Here is a 22,098-nt window from a genome sequence, read left to right on the forward strand (position 1 = left end):
CATAACTTTAGATATGATCTTAGCATCGACAATGAGTAAAGAGATTGGTCTATATGAAGAGCATTCAGTGGATTTTTATTCTTTTTAAGAATAAGCAAAATGGAAGCTTCATAAAAATACTATGGCAATCTACCAACCTTGAAGGACTCAGTAAGGGTAGAACATAAATAATGTATAAGCAATGAAGAAAAAGCCTTATAAAATTCTCCAGAGAATCCGTCGGGTCCTGGAGGTTTCCCAGAATGCAATGAACGTGTTGCCTCAGTGATTTCCTCCTGAGAAATAGGTTGCTTCAACTGCTTTCGATTGTCAACCGAAAGTCTGGGAATACTTAATTGGTCTAAAAAATTGTTCACTGCATTATTATCTTTAACAGAATCAGAACTGAACAATTTAGAATAAAATTCTCTAGAAGTGTCATTTATTTCAAAATGGTCAGTTGTCATATCACCATTGGTTTTGCAAATTTCTTTAATTTGCCGTTTAGCTGTAAAGGTCTTCAATTGATTAGCCAATAGTTTACCGTTTTTTTTTCTCCATGTATATAGAATTGGCTTCTATCTTTTAAAAGGTGGCTTTTAATTGGATATGTTATAAGAAGATCATATTTAGTTTTAATTTCAATATGTCTTTTGTATAGTTCAGGGTCTGGTGCCAAAGCATATTTCTGGTCTAATTAAAAACACAAAATGCTGGCAGAACTCAGCAGGCCAGACAGCATCTATGGGAGGAGGTAGTGACGATGTTTCGGGCCAAAACCCTTCATCCTGATTAGCAGATTAGCAGATCTGTACACATTAGCAGATACAATTAATTTATTGTCCAGTTTCCCTGACACTATGACAAATCACCCATTAGGGTCAGAGACAACTTTATGTTGAACAAAAGAAATTGTATTATGTATAAACATTGAGACCTCTCGAGATTTTGCTCTGAATGAAGAATGAAATTGTAGATCCCTCCACCTATTAAAAAAGTGTGCATTATCACAGCATTATCACAAGTACATGGGTTTCTTGTAGAAAAATAATGGGGGCCCTTAACTTTTTAATATAAGCAAAGATCTTATTCTGTTTCACAGGATGACTTAACCCTTTCACATTAAAACTAAGTAAATTAATATTTCGCTCTATTTTAAATTGTAATTAACAGAAGAGTTAAGAGATCTGAGCATAAATTATTAGATCCAAAAGACAGACCATAAAATAAGGTACTCAAACAGAAAATTTGGATGGTAGCCCAATTCAGCTTCCAGAGAAAAAAGAAAAAAGAAACCCCACTCCCCTCCCCCTCACAAAGCCAAAAAAGCTGGCCAAAGGACATCCAGCATGCTAACCCTAAAAACAACCCTCCCCAAGGAATCCAGAGGCAAAGTTCCAAAAACGTCCAAGGATGTTATGTTCCTATGTAGACAATCAGAAAAAACTTAGATCAAAAAACCAAAACATAAGAGGATTCATTTTAACAATTTCAAAAGAAATATATATATAGAAACCTCACAAAGAGGAATAAAATAGTGAAAAATATCAAAGAAAATATCAAAAAACAAGATATATAAATGGTCAAAACATATGTTTATTAAAACCTTATTCTGTCCAACATTTAAAAGATAATTGCTCTTGTAAGAGATATAACACAATTAATCTTCTGCTTCCAAAAACTTCTGTGGATTTTCAACCGATCCCAGCCATTTCCACTTAGCATTTTTCAAAATGATTCTAAGACGTGTGGGGAAACAAAGGGAGGGCTTAAACCCTTTCTAATAAATCAGCGACATGACCTCTTTATACTTGACATGCTCAGCCATAAACTTCGGTGCATAATCTTCCATGACTCTAATCATCTTCCCATTGAAACAATCGTTCCAACTCGACGGGTATGTTGGATTAAAAGCTCTTTAGTGTAAAATTCATGAAAGCATAAAATGACCGACCTGGGACACTCTCCTGCCTTTGGTTTAGGGAGCTGTGATCGATGGGCATGGTCCACCTTAGGCATGGACGGCAATAGATCAGGGAATAGCTGCTTCAAAAAACCTGCAAAGAACTCCGTGGGGTGGGCACCTTCAATTGATTCTTCAAGACCCAGAATACGTAGATTGTTCCTTTTGCTTCTGCTTTCCAGATTGGTAATCTTCTTTGTTAATTTTTCATTAGATAATGATAGTTTTTTGCAAAGTTTACTCAAGTCTTTTAGGTCCGCTTCCAGTAATGACAAAGCTTCTTTATGCTCTTTTATTTGCTTTTCATATTCAATTAAAGTTTGTGGAATAGCGACCAACTTAACATTAAGATGTTGAAATTCCTCAGAGAGTTCTGTTCTTCGCTTTTTAAGGAAATCACCAATTGATTCCAAAGTAGTTGGAGAGTTTTCTTTTTCTTTTTCTTTTGCAGAGGCTTTCGTCTTTCTCAAAGACATATTAGAGCAATATTAAGATTTATAATAAGGTTTCAAAAAACTGGTAGAAAATAAAAAGATAGGTAAGGTAGGAGCAAAATTTAAGAAGATGTTACCCCATCGGCTGCCAGTAGGGTTCTCCCTAAAGCTCTCAAGTGGGAATCGAAGCCTATACTGTGGCTGAAAAGAACATCTAAACATTAAACAAATACCACTAGTCTTCAAAGTCAATTAACTCAAAAGTCCATTTTCTCAGGGAAGACCAAGAGCAAACAGGCAGCGAAGCATTGCTGTGCTCTGTCCAAGTCTCGATAAGCACTATGATAACAAGTATGGAGTTAAATACTATCACGATTAAATAATAATCAGCGGACACGTGCAAATTCATAAGCGTAATTGCTGTATCTACTGCGATGCCAAATTTGTAGTTGTGACAGGGCCCCCCTCTCTAGGCGCAGCCCCTGAGGCGCCACAGACCTGTGTCTGCTGGAAGTCCCGGATCAGCAACTTGTCCAAGACGTCCTTCGCCATGATCCAAATACGTTCTTCTGGGCCATACCCCTCCCAGCCCACAAAGTACTGGGCTTTACCACATACCCGGTGAGATGCTGGGGGTGGGGGGGGGGTGGTGCCACACAGTATAGACAAGGGAATCATTTACCAGGCAGGGAGGAGGGGGAAGTGGGGTGACTGGGGCCAGGGGAGAGGTAGTAACCGGCTTGAGCTGTGAAACATGGAATACTGAGCAGACCTTCAGTGATGCTGGTAGACGCAACCTATAGGACACCTTGTTGACAGCCTTTTCCACTACGAATGTTTCCACGTAGCGCAGTGCCAATTTCCAGTTCTTGACTTTCAGGGGAAGATCCCTTGATGCCAATCAGACCTCCTCCCCTGGCTTGAATGGCCTTACCTGTCGACGAAGTCAATCAGCCTGCCGGGAGTGCTGTTTCTGGGCACGCAGCAGAGAAGCCCTGGCTCGTCTCCAAGTGCGCTTGTAGCGTTAGATCAGCTGTTCAGCAGCAGGAACTCCTACATCAATCTCCTGATCAGGGAAGAGCGGGGCTGGAATCCCTTCTGGCATTCAAAGGGAGACGTACCGGTGGACGACGACTGAAGGTTATTGTGGGTGATCTCTGCCCAAACCAGTTGGGAGCTCCAGGACTTGGGCTTGGAAGAGATAAGACACCGCAGGGTTGTCTCCAACTTCTGGTTCATTCTCTCAGTCTGGCCATTAGATTGGGGGCTGAAGCCAGATGAGAGGCTAGCCATAGCTCCTACAAGAGAGCAGAAAGCCTTCCAAAAGCGGGAAGTGAACTGTGCTCCACGATCTTGAGGAAAGCCATGGAGCCTGAATACATGTTGAACCATGAGTGTGGTTGTCTCATGAGCTGATGGGAGCTTTGGGAGGGCAATGAAGTGGGCAGCCTTGGAAGATTGATCCACAACGACCGTAATGGTGGTGTTTCCATTATACGGGGCAGACCAGCGATGAAATCTACTGAGAGGTGGGACCAGCGGCAGTGCGGCACATGCAGTGGACATAATAGACCCACAGGACACTGGCGTGATGTCTTGTTCTGAGCGCAGGTGGGACAGGCAGATACAAAGTCGTGAACATCCTCGGATGGATGGTCACCAAAATTGTCTCTTTATAAACTCCTGAGTCCATTGAATTCCAGGATGTCCAGCCAGATGGGAGGAGTGACCTCATCTGGAACACACTGCAGCAGGGACAAATAGCCGGTTGGGAGATCCCTCATCTGGGCCTGGATCTGACTGTTGGGCAGCCCACACCTCTGCCTCTATTCCCCAGATCACCGGAGCAGCGATAGGCAAGCGAGGAGGAATGGGCTCTGGATCGGCATTGTCCTCAGATCCGTCGAACTGCCGGGAGAGAGTGTCAGCCTTAGTATTCTTGCTGCCGGGACGATAAGTGAGGATGAAATTGAACCGTGTGAAGAGAGTCCACCGGACTTGACAGAGTTGAGTCTCTTAGCATCCTGAATATAGGAAATGTTCCTGTGATCTGTCCAGACCAAGAGTGGATGCTCTGCCCCCTCCAGCCAGTGTCACCATTCCTCCAGGGTCTCCTTGACAGCCAGAAACTCCTGGTTCCCAGCGTTGTAATTCCTCTTGGCTGGAGTTAAGCGATGGGAAAGAAAGGCACAAGGGTGCAGCCGACTATTCGCAGACAAGTGCTGAGAGAGGACAGCTGCAATGCCAATATCGGACGCACCCACCTCGGCAATGACTGGCTGAGATGGGTCTGGGTGTTGCAACAGCGGGAAGTGGTGAAACGTCGCCTTAGCTCGGAAAATGCTTGATCAGTGTCGACCGTCCAGTGGAGTCCTGCCGAAGTCCTCTTGGTGAGTGCATTAACTGGGGACGCGATGGATCCGAAATTCCAGATGAAGCGGCGATTAAAGTTCGCAAACCGCATGAAGCGCTGTACCTGTTTGTCTGTAGACGGCTTGGGCCACTCTGCAACTGCCTGAACTTTACTAGGGTCCATTTGAACACTGGATGGGGTAAGTATATAGCCCAATAACGACACCTGGTCTTTATGGAATTCACATTTTTCAGGCTTGGTGTACAGGTTATTTTCAAGAAGGCATCTGCCTACTCTCCGGACTTGCTGGATGTGTTCCTGATGAGAGCAGGAATGGGTAAGGGTGTCATCTAAGTACACAAACACAAACTGGTTCAACATGTCCCTGAGCACATCGTTAACCAAGGCCTGGAATACAGTGGGGCATTGGCCAGACCAAAAGTCATCACCAGGTATTCATAGTGGCCATTAGAGGTGCTGAAAGCCATTTTCAACTCATCTCCTTCTTGTATGCGAATTAGATTGTAAGCGTTGCACAGATCAATTTTGGAAAATATGGTTGCTCCCTGGAGATGCTGAAATGCAGACGCCAGCAAGGAACGAGGGTAACGGTTCCTCACAGTGATGTTCAGGGGCCGATAGTCGATGCAGGGACGGAGCTTGCCATTTTTCTTGCTCACAAAAAAGAAGCCCGCTCCTGCGGGCGAGGTTGACGGACGGATAACCCCCATGCAGTGTGCCTCCTTAATGTATTCCTCCATGGGCACCGTTTCAGGACGAGAGAGGGAAGAGATCTGGCCCCGGGGAGGATTAGTGCCAGGTAGGAGGTCTATGGAACAGACATATAGCTGGTGTGGGGGCAGGGTGGTGGCCCTTCTTTTACTGAAAACCTCAAGGAGATCGGCATATTTAGCCGGAATCCCAGACAGGTCCACATCCTCAGCTGACACAGGAGGGGATTCATGGGATGGAGCTTGAGTTGGACCCGGACAGGTATGCAGGCATGCTGGTCCCCACTCTTGGAGTACCTTCAGAAACTAATCGATCCGTGGGTTATGTCAGGATAACGAGTACGAGTGGCAGTTCAGGTGAATTAACCGGATAGAAAGATATTTCTTCATGATGGTTGCCTTCAAGCACTAGTTGGAGGGTTGGGTGGAAAGGTGGATCTGGCTGGTTCCTAGAGGTTGACGGTCCCGTGCTTTGACGTTGATCTTTTCTCTTAACTCATGAGTTGGAACTCCCCATGTTTAAGCGAGAGAGATGTCCATAAGATTCCCGGCTGCACCCAGAATCAAAAAATGCCTTAAGTTCATGGGTCAGAGACAAGGACAAGGAAGCTGTGAGAATTACAGAATTAGGGGACACTGACTGAAGAGGGAACCGACCCGTCAGGATTCCCCTCCCCGCTGACGGGTATTCTCTTTTACTGGACGCTTGGAAAATGCTGCCCGGAAGTGTCCTGGATCACCACAATAGAGGCAGGAACCTGTTCTCCAGCACCGCTCTCGTTCCTCCTGAGACAGGTGGATGCGCCCCACTTCAATAGGCTCCTCCATGGGCTGGGTGATGGGTGGTGAGGGAGGGGGGGAGGGTGAGGAAAGATGGTGATCAGGTGGTTGGTAGGATGTTTGAAATATTCTTTGCCTGTGCCACTCAATTACCCGGTTGTCAACTCGAATGGCCAGATGAATCAGGTCATCCAGACTATCCTGCTCGTCCCGGGCGGCGATCTCATGCTGGACGCCTGCGTTCAGTCCACGCTGGAAGGCAGTGATGAGAAATCTCTCATTCCATCTGGTCTGTACTGCAAGGTTTATGGAATTTCACTGCACAGGCTCTCACCGTTCCTCTGCCTTGGCGCAGGTCCAAGATTTGGTGGGCAGCTTCCTGCCCCCGTACTTGAAGATCAAAAACCCTCCTTAACTCCGCCACGAAATGTCGGAATGACTGGACTGTGGGGTATCTTTCCTCCTGTAAAGCGTTGAACAGGCTGAGTGGAGGTCCGTCTAGAAGACTGGCCATGTCCACCAATTTTCATGCATCATCACCAAAATGACCAGGTTGAGCTTGGAAAGTCAGCTCACATTGGGTACTAAAATTCCTGCAACCATCAGGATCAGCAGAATATCTGCCTGGTGGTGGAATACTCAGTTCCTGTACGGTCGTGGGAGCCTGTACTGGTCTGGGCGTGGGAGCGGGAGCATTAGTAGCAGAGATTGTTGGGGCAGCAGAAAAGGAGGACCTGCGAGATGCTGGGACTGAGGCGGCCTGAAACTGCTGAATTGGGCTGGTGAGAACGTTAATTGATGTCAGCTGATGTTGGCTGCTCACAGTAAGTTCGTGGACAGCAGCCGTGAGTGCGGAAATCACAGACACCTGAGTCTGATTGCCAAAATTTGGCCACATTATTCCAACAGCAAGCCATCACTAGATACTCCCATATGGTGAGACTCTCTATGAGTGCTTCTAGCTCCACAGTGATGCAATTTAAAGGGTTCTTCCCTGAGTAGATACTTTGGTTCTTTGCCAGTCTCTGTGTGTAGATTTTCATTAATTCTATTGTATTTATTTCTTCTACTGTGAGTATTGTGAAAATGAATCTCAAGGTAGTACATATATGTTGACATAAACTTTGATAATAAATTTACTTTGACCTAGTGAGGTTCCCTTCCTGTTGCTTATTTCCCACTTCACATTCAGGAACTACATTTTTCTCTAAAGCCGTTGACCCCCAGCCCATTTCAAACTCACCACACCTACCCAAACTCCTCATCAATAATACTGTCACTGTCTGGTCCGAGGACTCCTCATTCCAGCTCACGGGCTGGTCCATGGATTCCACATTCTGGTTGTTTCTGTTTTCCAGTGTTCCCTTGGGTGCCTTAATTGAGACACCTGATTCTCGTTTCGGGCCCGCAACATAAATAGCTCTGGGGTTCAGCTATTGCTTCACTGGACTGGTCCCATCAGAAACTCATTCCAAGAAGCTCGGCATCCAAAACCCATACCAAGAAGCTCGATACCAGAAACCAGTTACCAGAAGCACTTGACCTCAGCCAGTGCGGCAAGTCTGGACCATTATTGGAGCTACCGAGAATCGTGGACTCTAGGTTGCTTCTGTGTCTGTGGTTGCTTAGCAAATTCAGTCGTTTTCCTGTCTAGCTGAGTTGCCGGCTGTCAGCCGCTGCTCTGAGTAAGATTAGAAATCTGACGCTTTCATGGCCAGCTGAGAATTACTGTCGGTTTGAGTCCCGGCTCTGTGTCCAAGCTGGAGTCCCGGATCTGTGTCTGTGTCCGAGTTTCAAGTCAAGCCAAGTCTGAGTCCCAGGTTAAGCCTAGTCTGAATTCTAAGTCAAGGGCCAAGTCAAGACCCAGGTACCGAGTCCCTGCCAAGACCCGAGTTCCGAGTTGTGACCCGAGTTCCCAGCAAATCCGTGTCCAAGCCAAGCCAAGTCTGAGTTCCAGGTCAAGCCAAGTACGAGTTCTAAGTCAAGAGCCAAGTCAAGACCCAGGTACTGAGTCCCTGCCAAGACCTGAGCTCCAAGTCATGACCGGAGTTCCCAGTCAAGTCCATGTCCCAAGTTCTCGTCCAGGTTTTCCGGTTTGTTAGCCTACGTTCACATCCAGGTTGACATTTTGTCCTCATTCCTTGGCTTTCCTAGTATTATCAATAAATACTGTTCTGTTTATACCACTTCAGTGTCTGTGTCCTGCATTTGGGTCTGCTCCTCAACGCCCCCCTTGTAACAAATACAAACCATATCCTACTGCTCAGGGCCATGTTTCATGACCTGACTCCCCCTCATTTTGCCCTTGCCAAAGGCCAGTTCTGAAGCACCTAATGAAAGATGTTGAATTCTCAAACAGTGAGCCAGTGATGCATTTCAACTGCCAATCATGTTCTAGCTTACCTTGAAAACAGAGAGAAATTGTTAAATGCTGGGGAGTAGAGGAAACTGAGAGTACAGAGACATGACACAGCTGGGCTGGATTCTACGCGATTATAAAGTTGAGTGGTAAGAGAACCACGATTGGAGGAAGAAGGCAGTACCATGTTCTTACTGCAATACTAACCTGCTTTGCTGGACCCAAAGCTGGAAAAGGGAGGTGTGTGTCCTGTTCCCAAAGGAAAAATATAATAGCTGAGGACAATACAGCAAGGATTCAAGTGATTGGTTCTTGGGCTGTGGGGGAAGTGATACTCAAGAAAACCAGTCAGAGTACACAGAGAGTATCTGAGGCAGTCTCAGTGAATTATATGAAGGCTGAGATGTGAGGCTGGGGCTGGCTGTTTCTTGGGTCCTGGCAATCTTGAACATTGTCATTATTTTGGACTGAGATGAGGAAAAAAGTTTATGTTGAAATAATTGCAGATCTTTGGAACCCTTTTTACCAGAGGGCTCTGAGTACCCCAGCCCTGAGTCTAGTTTAGGCTGAACTATGAAGCATCAAGGGAAATAGGGATGAAGCTGGAACAAAGAGTTTTGGTGAAGTTATCCTTCATAACTGTGGCAAGAGAAAGCACCTTGGAGGGTAGCACTTGGGCCCAGCCAAATGTAACTGGCATTCTTTTATTTATTTTCCTCCTCTGGCTTCCTGTTAAAACACAAGTATTAGTCTCACTATACACTTTCCATTACTATATCACAACAAGGATCCCACTAATGGAAGCTTCCACAAGCCAAGTGGAAGTGAGAGGTCTTCACATTGTAGAAATGCTCAAAAAATATTCCACTCACGTTCTTTGTTCATTATGCCCCTGTTGCAAACAAAGATGGTTCCAAAAATCTATGACACCATGTAGATGCTTAACCAATGCCATTGCTTCCCTGTGGCCCACAAACAATTCACTCTTGAGGCTGGTGCTGTGTTTTATTTTTGTAATGGGGCAGTCCATCATCCTTCCCTTCGGATCTTTCACTGCTTTTGGATACAACTTTCCAATGTTGCCTCTTTATTCTTTTTCTGCCTTGCCAAGTTGAGTAATTTAATCAATCAAGAAAGGTATTGGTATTACAATGCTTCAGGCTTTCCCGGCCAGATCGTTGCAATACTAGCAAATTGTTCTATTTGTCTGGGAAAAATTGACAATGCAGACATCTGAGGCATGCCACATAGAACAGCACAGTACAGGAAGGGTCATTCAGCCCACAATGTCTGCACCAAGAACAATGCCTAATTAAATTAGATCTCTTTTTGCTGTACATGATCTATATGGCTCCAATCCCAGCATATTCATGCACCTGTCTAACAGTCTCTTCAATGCCACAATCACATCTGCATCCACCAAACCCATGACAGCCTGTTCCAGGCCCCCACCAACCTTTCTGTAGAAAAAACCTGCCTCACATGTCTCCTTTAAAATTTCCCCATCTTATCTTAAATGTATATACTCAAGTATGTGACATTTCCACCCTGGAAAACACTGATTTTGACTGTCGACACTATCAGTGTATCTCATAATCTTAAAAACTTCATAAAGTCTCCCCCCAGCCTCTAACACTCCAGAGAAAACAACACAAGTTTGTCCAGCCTCTCCTTACAGCTCATACCTTCTAATCCAGGCAGCACATTGTAGTCACAGTTGGTGACTACAACAGGATTTTGGAAGACAAAGGGAAGATCGACGGCATCAGCTCACCTCTCACCTCTCACATCTCTCTCTCCAACATTACTCAACTAACTACCTCAAACTGAACTGAACTCTCTTCATCATCGTATGACTATATCCATTCACCCCTAGGTTTGAAAGAGCCTAGTTTTGTTCCTATTTCCACACTTATGTATATATATATATCTTTGCTAACCTGTTTAATATATTTGCATTTATAGTACTGTATTGCGTAGTGTTACGTATCCCGTAACTGGATCACTTACCAGCAAAGATAGAGAGGTCCGCTGAAGTCTGATGGTACCATTTTTAAACGTTTTTATTTATAAAGGGGCACAAAAGTAAGGTTAATACAAACATTCAGATAACATACGTTGTCAATACTCAATCTAAAGCACAGGTATAGTAATAATCAATAAGAAATAAGCTCTATCGTTGTCTAGGGGTAAGGTATATATTGTCCGCTGTATATCTAAAAGTCTCTTGCGTTCACTGCAGTTCCACCAGCTGCCGTCTTCTGGGGTGTCGCAGTGGTGCACTTTTGTTAGAGAGAGAGAGAGATAGAGATTGAATGAAACAGTTACCCGGCGGGTTTTTTTCCAACCTTTAGGAGTTCGATCCGTCGGAGTCTCGTTGGGGGGTGGCCGTTCACTTGTGGCCTCTCCGGTAGCTAAAGCCGTTCTTTCGTGGTGAGGTCGCCAATCCCAGGCAAGGAAAAGATACACACGAACCCCCCCACCGGCTGTCGCTATTAAACGCTGTTGCAGGATTTCTAGCGTGTCTTCTGGTGCGTCTGGGGGGCCGTATTTACAACCCCTCTTTTATCTGAACTCACGGGGTCTCAGATGTCAATCAGGTTGGGATGATGCAATCTCTCTCCATCTCTCCACCCACGTTGTCCTGAGGGTATACACGTAGTACAGCTCCCAATTCACAAAGGTGTCTCCACGAGACAATGACCACAGTCGCCAGCTTGGCCTCGCCGTGAAACGAGGGACACCACACGTATCTCTCTCTTCTCTTGGGTCATTGACCCCCCCTTCACTAGGGCTCTGGCGATTCTCACAAAGGAGGGGGCTGGGATCATAACAGTAGTTACTAATAAACACTATTAGTTATTAGCAATACCAGACTCCAAATGTGTTTTCCATTTCTGCTGGTTCTTTAACCTGTCACGGGGTACGTGACAAGCCTAACAACAGAGGAGAGAATAGAGAATATCCAGGTGGATGGGGTCTTTGAATATGCTAGCTGCTTAACTGAATCAGTGAGATTTCCACAGATGGGAGATGCAGAGAGATTTAGGCCAGTTAGAAGAGTGGGCTGAAAGATGGCAGATGGAGTTTAATGCTGATAAGTGTGAGGTGCTACATTTTGGTAGGACTAATCAAAATAGGACATACCTGGTAAATGGTAGGGCATTGAGGAATGCAGCAGAACAGAGTGATCTAGGAATAATGGTGCATAGTTCTCTGAAGATGGAATCTCATGTGGATAGGGTGGTGACGAAAGCTTTTGGTATGCTGGCCTTTATAAATCAGAGCATTGAGTATAGGAGTTGGGATGTAATGTTAAAATTGTACAAGGCATTGGTGAGGCCCAATTTGGAGTACTGTGTACAGTTCTGGTCACTGAATTATCGGAAAGATGTCGACAAAATAGAGAGAGTACGGAGGAGATTTACTAGAATGTTACCTGGGTTTCAGCACCTAAGTTACAGAGAAAGGTTGAACAAGTTAGGTCTTTATTCTTTGGAGCGTAGAAGGTTGGGGAGGACTTGATAGAGGTATTTAAAATTATGAGGAGGATAGATAGAGTTGACGTGAATAGGCTTTTTCCATTGAGAGTAGGGGAGATTCAAACAAGAGGACATGAGTTGAGAGTTAAGGGGCAACAGTTTAGAGGTAACATGAGGGGGAACTTCTTTACTCAGAGAGTGGTAGCTGTGTGGAACGAGTTTCCGGTAGAAGTGGTAGAGGCAGGTACGATATTGTCATTTTAAAAAAATTGGATAGGTATATGGACAGGAAAGGAATGGAGGGTTATGGGCTGAGTGCAGGTTGGTGGGACTAGGTGAGAGTAAGCATTTGGCATGGACTAGAAGGGCCGAGATGGCCTGTTTCCGTGCTGTAATTGTTATAAAACCAAAGCCGGACAAATGGCAATACCACCCTGAGCAGCCATGCTGCCTGTGGTGGATGGGACAGAATGAATGAATACAAAATGCAGATGAATGGACGGATGTGAGGGAAGGGATACTTCCAAGATGGGGGGTTCTGCTGGCTCAACAGAGGCCTAACACACTGATGGAATCACAAAGTAGGATCACCAGCTTCCTGCTTCATCACGAGTTTCAGGAGATTTGGTATGCCACCAAATTTCTCTCGATTTATGGTGGAGAGCATTCTGACTACCTGCTACGGAGGCTCCAATGCACAGGATCACAATTTGATGCAGAGGGTTGTAGACTCAGTCAAGGTTGGGAGTGAACTCAGGGCAGCAATTCTACTAGCTGTGTCATTGTGCCACTCCAATTTGCCTGTTCATAGGCCTTCCACAAGTAAGAACAAAAGATTCCTTGGTGCATCTTCTGTGTTCCCATTAGCTGACAGAAAAGCATGTGTAATCCAAAAGAATTTTCTGCAAAATGTGGAAGGTAGAGTACTTCCAGTCCTTTGGGAAGTGGAACAAGGCAACTCTCTTAGCTAGAATGTATGACATTATTGTTGAATCTTGACCCTCATCAATAAAGAATGCTTTTCTTTCTGCAGTTAACTCTTACCAATTTGTATAAATGCACCATGGAAGGAATTCTCTCTGGAAACAATGGCTTTGTACGGCAACAGCTCTGCATGTGACTGCAAGAAAATGCAGAGAGATGGAAACACAGCTCATTACATTGCAGAAACCAGTCTCCCATCTATGGAAATCTCACTGATTCAGTTAAGCAGCTGAAAGACCCCATCCACCTGGATATTCTCCCTTCTCTCCGCTGTTGTTGGGCTGAAGATATGGAAGCCTGAAAGCATGTACTACCAGGCTGAAGGACAGCTTCTCTGCCGCTGTTATCAGACTCTTGAGTGGAGCTCTTGTATGATAAGTTGAATTCTTGCCTCAGAACCGACATTTTTTGATGTTTACCTGCGCTGAAATTTTTTCAATAGGTTTTTTCACTTTATTTTGCATTGTTATTGCTTTACCTCATTCTAGCTCAATGCACTGTACCGACTGATCTGTATGAACAGCATGCAAGATGAGCTTTTCTCTGTATCTTGGTACATGCAACAATAATAAACCAACACCAATAGCTGCATGGAAAGGGTACAGCTTATAACGTCTGAACTGGCTGTGATCTCATATTTTCTAAGCCTCTTGCCCTGCATTTAGTTGCTCAACCTTAAACGAGGAACAACGTTTTTTGGAGAGAATGGGAACAAAAGAAAACAACAGGTAAATAAAGCCAAAAATAAACATAACATCTGTCAACCCGGGACTAGTATCACAAGGGGTAAAAGGCTTTTCTGTCAACTAATGACCACAGGGAGTCTGCTCTCAGGAATCTCCTGTGCTTATTTGTGGGAGGCCAATGAACAGGCCGATTGGATAGACACAATGGTGCAGCTGTTTTGGGGCATCTCCCATTCACCTTTTGTAATTCTTTCCGATAAGTCACATAACCTCTGGAAATACAACTCCAATGATTCGTCTTTTATTACAGGGCTCGTACGACTCTACAATAACTGCACAGCAGGACCCTCACAAGTACTCATTCCTTGGACTTCATTCAATAAAAGAACAATCTGTTTTGTCCCATTACTACCCTATACTTTTCTAAATACACTTTTATCATCTCTTTTAAAATGACAGATGGATGTTTGCTTCTGTCATTATTTCTAAGTGGGTGTTTCATAATTTGATATCCTTCTGAGTAACAAAAGAATAACACATAGTTTTGCTTGTCTTTAACCTGACACATTTAATGTTTCTCTTTTCAGAGGTGTCGCCTGACCACTGCATGTCTTCAACATTTTCCATTTTCATCATAGGGAAAGTCTTTTAACCACTCTGTTGACTCTGACAGTTGATCTCCTATAACAAATAAAGTTTAAAATTAAAGATTAAATGCACACATTGTTACTCAGTAAAACTGAATCCTTCATTGCCATAATCTGGCTATTTTATATACTTACAGTACAATTATTGTTCATTTTATAGCCTTTATATCGTGTTCGGAAAGGGAAACAGAGAAATCTTAATAGGAATGCAATAACATTACAAAGCATCATCCTTCCTTTGTTTTTCTTTTCGATGATAGTCATTGGACTTCCAATTACCATTTCAATAGAATGAATAGATGTTGAGTTATTCCACCAAAGCTTCAGAGAATTTTGAACAGTTTTGATAAGTACTGAAGAAGCTGGTTTCTCCGGTTCACTTCATAACTAAATTGGCTCATCCTTCAAAAAATCACAGTGACTCTTCTTTATTCTCTCTGTGGTTTTACTCAATTAAACGTGAAGCACTAACAGTAGCAAGGCTGGGGTACAAATGTGACAAAGGATAATAATCCCAGCCAAAAGTTGTCATTTATTTGGTGAATGGAAGGGAACTAAACGATGAGTTATTTGAAAATTGGTCCAAAGGAATGTTGAACCAAAAATAATTTTTTCCAATGTGTCATCTGCTGAGGAAGTAACCAACTTCTGCAAAGAGTCAAAATGCTGAAACAAGTTTCAAGTTAAACAGACATATTTGCTCAGAGAACATTGGCCTTCAGGATGCCAAACAGCTTTTTCCAATAATGTACATAATTGGTATTACTTATAGGGCCTTAATGTTCTTATCATGTAGATTATGTCTCAGTTTAGTACTAACAGATTATAGGATCTACAGCATAGAAGGAGGCCATTCTCACTCTGGAGTCTATGCTTCCAGTGCAATCCAAATTTTAATTCATGCATAATAACTTTCTCATCATATTACATTTTTCCCATTGCCAATCGTTTTCACTGTATGTCCTCTAGTTCTTGAAAACTCTCTGGCATTTGTAGCAATATATTTTTATCGACCCTGTCTATACCTTTCAAGATTTTAAATTCTTCCATCAGATCACATCACAATCTATTCTAATCCAAGCTTGAGTTTATATTTATTCTATGCATACTTCCTTTCAAAAAACAGGCTTCACACTTCTCAGTTATTAAACTTAAGCTGCCACATAGCTGCCCATTCTTTTAGCCTATTCATATCTCCTTGAAGTCTATCAATATTCTTCTTACAGTTCATTATGCCTCCAAGATTTATGTCACCTGCCATCTTGGAAATTATATAATCCATATGAAGAAAATCAGCAGGCCTAGGACTGACATTTGGACAGTTCCACTATTATGAGGTGAAACAAAGTGACACAGGTGAAACAGGGCTTCACTTTCAGGTGAGCTCAATGCTTTCTATGCTTGCTTTGACCATCAAAACATAGAGGAACCTTCACGAATTCCCACAGACCCCAATGCCCCTGTGATTTCAGTCTCTGAGGCTGTCATGGGAGCATCTTTCAAGAGGGTAAACCCATGGAAAGCATTCCACCCCAATGGGGAATCTAGCTGAGTATTGAGATTTGTGCTGGTCAACTGGTTGGAGCGGTCACTGAGATCTTTAGTCTCTCCCTTCAGTAGTCTGAGGTACCCACCTGCTCAGCAGGCTTCAATTACACTGGTGTCCAAGAAGAACACAGAAACTTACCTCCATGGCTGTCATCCACAGTGAAGATATGCATTGAAAGGGTGGTTACGAAACATATCAATTCCTGCCTGAGAAGAGACTTGGATCTACTCCAATTTGCCTACTGGCACAACAAGTCCATAGAAAATGCTATTTTATTGGCTCTTCAATTAACCCCGGAACACCTGGAAGCAAAGTTGCATACATCAGGATGCTCTTTATTGATTACAGCTCGGCATTCAATACATTCAATTCCCTCAAAACTAATCAATGAGTTTCAAGACCTTAACCTTGTGCAATTGGATTCTCTACTTCCTCACTTGCAGACTCCAATTAGTTTAGATTGGCAACTCATCTCCTCCACAATCTCCATCAGCACAAGTAAGCCACAAGACCGTGTGTTTAGCCCCCTTCGCTACTCACTTTATACTTATGACTGGGAGGATATGTACAGCTCCATGCCATATTTAAGTTTGCTGACAGCACCACTGTCATTGGCCATATTAACGGTGCTGATGATATAGTAGATATAGCCCAGTCAATCATGTGTAAAGCCCTCCACACCATTGTGCACATCTACAAGGAGCGCAGTTCTAGGAAAGCAGCATCCATCATCAAGGATTCCCTCCACCTAGACCATGCTCTCTTTTCACTGCTGCTATCAGGAATAAGGTAAAGGAGCTTCCCGACTCATGCCACCAGTGTCAATAACAGTCATTATCCCTCAGCCATCATGCTCTTGACCCGGGGGTATAACTTCACTCAACTTCACTTACCCCACTACTGAACTGTTCCCACAACCCAGGGATTCACTTTCAAGGACTCTTCATCTCATGTTCTCAATATTTATTGCTTATTATTTATTATTAATATTTCTTTTCGTTTATTTTCTTTTGTATTTGCAGCTTGCATTTTGTACATTGGTTATTTATCCATCTCATTGGGTGTGGTCTTTCACTGATTCTATTATTTTCTTGGATTTACTGAGCATGCCCGCAAGATAAAAATTCTCATAGAAACATAGAAAATAGGTGCAGGAGTAGGCCATTCAGACCTTCAAGCCTGCACCGCCATTCAGTATGGTCATGGCTGATCATCCAACTCAGAACCCTGTACCTGCTTTCTCTCCATACCCCCGATCCCTTTAGCCACAAGAGTCATATCTAACTTACTCTTAACTATAGCCAATGAACCGGCCTCAACTGTTTCCTGTGGCAGAGAATTCCACAGATTTACCACTCTCTGTGTGAAGAAGTTTTTCCTCATCTCGGTCCTAAAAGGCATCCCCTTTATCCTTAAACTGTGACCCCTCGTTCTGGACTTCCCCAACATCGGAAACAATCTTCCTGCATCTAGCCTGCCCAATCCCTTTAGAATTTTATACGTTTCAATAAGATCCCCCCTCAATCTTCTAAATTCCAGTGAGTATAAGCCTAGTCGATCCAGTCTTTCTTCATATGAAAGTCCTGCCATCCCAGGAATCAATCTGGTGAACCTTCTTTGTACTTCCTCTATGGCAAGAATGTCTTTCCTCAGATTAGGGGACCAAAACTGCACACAATACTCTAGGTGCAGTCTCACCAAGGTCTTGTACAACTGCAGTAGAACCTCCCTGCTCCTGTACTCAAATCCTTTTGCTATGAACGCCAACATACCATTTGCCTTTTTCACCGCCTACTGTACCTGCATGCCCACCTTCAATGACTGGTGTACAATGACACCCAGGTCTCATTGCATCTCCCCTTTTCCTAATCGGCCACCGTTCAGATAATAATCTGTTTTCCTGTTCTTGCAACCAAAGTGGATAACCTCACATTTATCCACATTAAATTGCATCTGCCATGAATTTGCCCATTCACCTAACCTATCCAAGTCACCCTGCATCCTCTTAGCATCCTCCTCACAACTAACACCGCCGCCCAGCTTTGTGTCATCCACAAACTTGGGATGCTGCATTTAATTCCCTCGTCTAAATCATTAATATATATTGTAAACAACTGGGGTCCCAGCACTGAGCCTTGCGGTACCCCACTAGTCACTGCCTGCCATTCTAAAAAGGTCCCATTTACTCCCACTCTTTGCTTCCTATCTGCCAACCAATTCTCTATCCACATCAATGCCATACCCCCAATACCGTGTGCTTTAAGTTTGCACACTAATCTCCTGTGTGGGACCTTGTCAAAAGCCTTTTGAAAATCTAAATATACCACATCCACTGGCTCTCCCCTATCCACTCTACTAGTTACATCTTCAAAAAATTCTATAAGATTCGTCAGACATGATTTTCCTTTCACAAATCCATGCTGACTTTGTCCGATGATTTCACCTCTTTCCAAATGTGCTGTTATCACATCTTTGATAACCGACTCTAGCATTTTCCCCACCACCGATGTCAGACTAACCGGTCTATAATTCCCCGGTTTCTCTCTCCCTCCTTTTTAAAAAAGTGGGGTTACATTAGCCACCCTCCAATCCTCAGGAACTGATCCAGAATCTAAGGAGTTTTGAAAAACCATCACTAATGCATCCACTATTTCTTGGGCTACTTCCTTAAGCACTCTGGGATGCAAACCGTCTGGCCCTGGGGATTTATCTGCCTTTAATCCCTTCAATTTACTTAACACCACTTCCCTACTAACATGTATTTCCCTCAGTTCCTCCATCTCACTAGACCCTCGGTCCCTTACTATTTCCGGAAGATTATTTATGTCCTCCTTAGTGAAGACAGAACCAAAGTAGTTATTCAATTGGTCTGCCATGTCTTTGTTCCCTATGATCAATTCACCTGTTTCTGACTGTAAGGGACCTACATTTGTCTTGACCAATCTTTTTCTTTTCACATATCTATAAGAGCTTTTACAGTCAGTTTTTATGTTCCCTGCCAGCTTTCTCTCAAAATCTTTTTTCCCTTTCCTAATTAAGCCCTTTGTCCTCCTCTGCTGGTCTCTGAATTTCTCCCAGTCCTCAGGTGTGCCGCTTTTTTTTGCTAATTTATATGTTTCTTCTTTGGACTTGATCTTATCCCTAATTTCCCTTGTCAGCCACGGGTGCACTACCTTCCCTGGTTTATTCTTTTGCCAAACTGGGATGAACAATTGTTGTAGTTCATCCATGCGACCTTTAAATGCTTGCCATTGCATATCCACCGTCAACCCTTTAGTATCATTTGCCAGTCTATCTTAGCTAATTCACGTCTCATACCTTCAAAGTTATCCGTCTTTAAGTTCAGAACCTTTGTTTCTGAATCAACTATGTCACTCTCCATCTTAATGAAGAATTCCACCATATTATAGTCACTCTTACCCAAGGGGCCTCACACGACAAGATTGCTAACTAACCCTTCCTCGTTGCTCAATACCCAATCTAGAATGGCCTGCTCTCTAGTTGGTTCCTTGACACGTTGGTTCAGAAACCATCCCGCATATATTCCAAGAAATCCTCTTCCTCGGCACCCTTACCAATTTGGTTCACCCAATCTATATGTAGATTGAACTCACCCATTATAACTACTGTTCCTTTATTGCACGCATTTCTAATTTCCTGTTTAATGCCATCCTCAACCTCACTACTGCTGTTAGGTGGCCTGTACACAACTCCCACCAGCACTTTCTGCCCCTTAGTGTTATGCAGCTCTACCCATATCGATTCCACATCCTCCAAGCTAATGTCCTTCCTTTCTATTGCGTTAATCTCCTCTCTAACCAGCAATGCTACCCCACCTCCTTTTCTTTCCTGTCTATCCCTCCAGAATATTGAATATCCCTGGATGTTGAGCTCCCATTCTTGGTCACCCTGGAGCCATGTCTCTGTGATCCCAACTATATCATATTCATTAATAACTATCTGCACATACAATTCATCCACCTTGTTACGAATGCTCCTCGCATTGACACACAAAGCCTTCAGGCTTGTTTTAACAACACTCTTAGCCCTTATACAATTATGTTGAAAAGTGGCCCTTTTTGCCTTTTGCCCTGGATTTGCCTGCCTGCCACTTTTACTTTTCACCTTACTACTTTTTGCTTCTACCCTCATTTTACACCCCTCTGTCTCTCTGCACTTGTTCCCATCCCCCTGCCACATTAGTTTAAATCCTGCTGAACAGCAGTAGCAAACGCTCCCCCTAGGACATTGGTTCCAGTCCAGCCCAGGTGCAGACCGTCCTGTTTATACTGGTCCCACCTCCCCCAGAACTGGTTCCAATGCCCCAGAAATTTGAATCCCTCCCCCTTGCACCATTTTCCAAGCCACGTATTCATCGGAAATATCCTCCTATTTCTACTCTGACTAGCACGTGGTATTGGTAGTAATCCAGAGATTATTACCTTTGTGGTACTACTTTTTAGTTTATCTCCTAACTCCCTAAATTCACCTTGTAGGACCTCATCCTGTTTTTTACCTATATCGTTGGTACCTATGTGCACCACGACCATTGGCTGTTCACCCTCCCATTCCAAAATGTCCTGCAGCCGCTCAGAGACATCCTTGACCCTTGCACCAGGGAGGCAACATACCATCCTGGAGTCTTGTTTGTGGCCGCAGAAACGCCTATCTATTCCCCTTACAATCGAATCCCCTATCACTATAGCTCTCCCACTCCTTTTCCTTCCCTCCTGTGCCGCAGAGCCACCCATGGTCAATGAACTCGGCTGCTGCTGCCTTCCCCTGATGAGACATCTCCCCCAACAGTATCCAAAATAGTATATCTGTTTAGGAGGGAGATGACCCCAGTGGACTCCTGCACCACCTGCCTACTGCTACGCTGTCTAGTGGCCACCCTTCCCTTTCTGCCTGTGTAGCCTTTACCTGCGGTGTGGCCAACTCACTGAACGTGCTATTCACGACTTTCTCAGCATCGCGGATGCTCCAATATGAATCCAATCGCAGCTCCAGACGCTCAATGCGGTCTGCCAGAAGCTGCAGTTGGACACACTTCCTGCACACATAGTCGTCAGGGACACTGGAAGTATCCCTGATTTCCCACATGCTGCAGGATGAACAAACCACGGGGCCGATCTCAGCTGCCATGACCTACCCAATACTTGCCTCAACTTTTGAAACTTTCTCCTTTGAAAGGAACCTACCCGGCCTTACCTCACTTGGAGTTGTATATGGTTGTTATAGTTGTATATGGAGAAATCCAGTATATGTTCTTTGATAATAAAGTAACTTTAAACTTTGAACTCTACCTTTTTCTCTCCATTTTGAAAAGAACCTTTCACCAGTGCTCTCTATGTCCTGTAATACAACTTAAATTCTATCAGTGACCCTTTTTATTTCATATCGACTAGGACAGTGGAGATGCTGGGCAGGATTGTGCAATGCTCCTCTTGCAGGATGTGGAAAGGCAGGAAGACCTCCAGTATCCTTGACCATTACAACTGTGAGAAATGCATCCAGATGCAGCTTCTAACAATCTGCGTTAAGGAGCCAGTGCAGAGTATCCCTGTGGCCACCCCCCTCAAGAACAGGTATATCACTTTGGATACTGTTGGGGGGAATGACTTAACAGAGGAAAGATTCTGGCACTGAGTCTGCCTCTGTGACTCAGTAGGGAAGGGGGAAGAAGAGGCATGCTATGGTGATAGGGAATTTGTTAGTTAAAGGGAACGGACTGGAGGTTCTGCGGACAAGAACTAGATCCGGCTAGTATGGTGCCTCTTGGGTGCCGGGATCCAAGATTTCTCAGATCGGATTCTCAGCATCCTTTAAGTGTGAGGATGAAGTTGTGGTCCATGACTTGGGTAGAATGAGTGATGAGGTTCTGCATAGGGAGTTCAGGGAGTTAGTTTCTAAGTTAAAGGGCAGAACCACTTGTGATCACAGGATTGCTACTCATACCACATGCTAGTGAGGCTAGAAATAGGAAAGATTCTACAGATTAATACATGGCCAAGGAGTTAGTGTAGAAGGGAGGACATGAGATTTTTGGATCATTGGGCTCTCTTCCAGGAAAGGGGGACCTGTACAGAAGGGATGGTTTGCACCTGAACTAGTGGGGGATTAATATCCTAGTGGGATGGTTTGCTAATAG

The sequence above is a fragment of the Hemitrygon akajei genome, chromosome 5, assembly GCF_048418815.1.
Source record: "Hemitrygon akajei chromosome 5, sHemAka1.3, whole genome shotgun sequence".
Lineage (NCBI taxonomy): Eukaryota > Metazoa > Chordata > Chondrichthyes > Myliobatiformes > Dasyatidae > Hemitrygon > Hemitrygon akajei.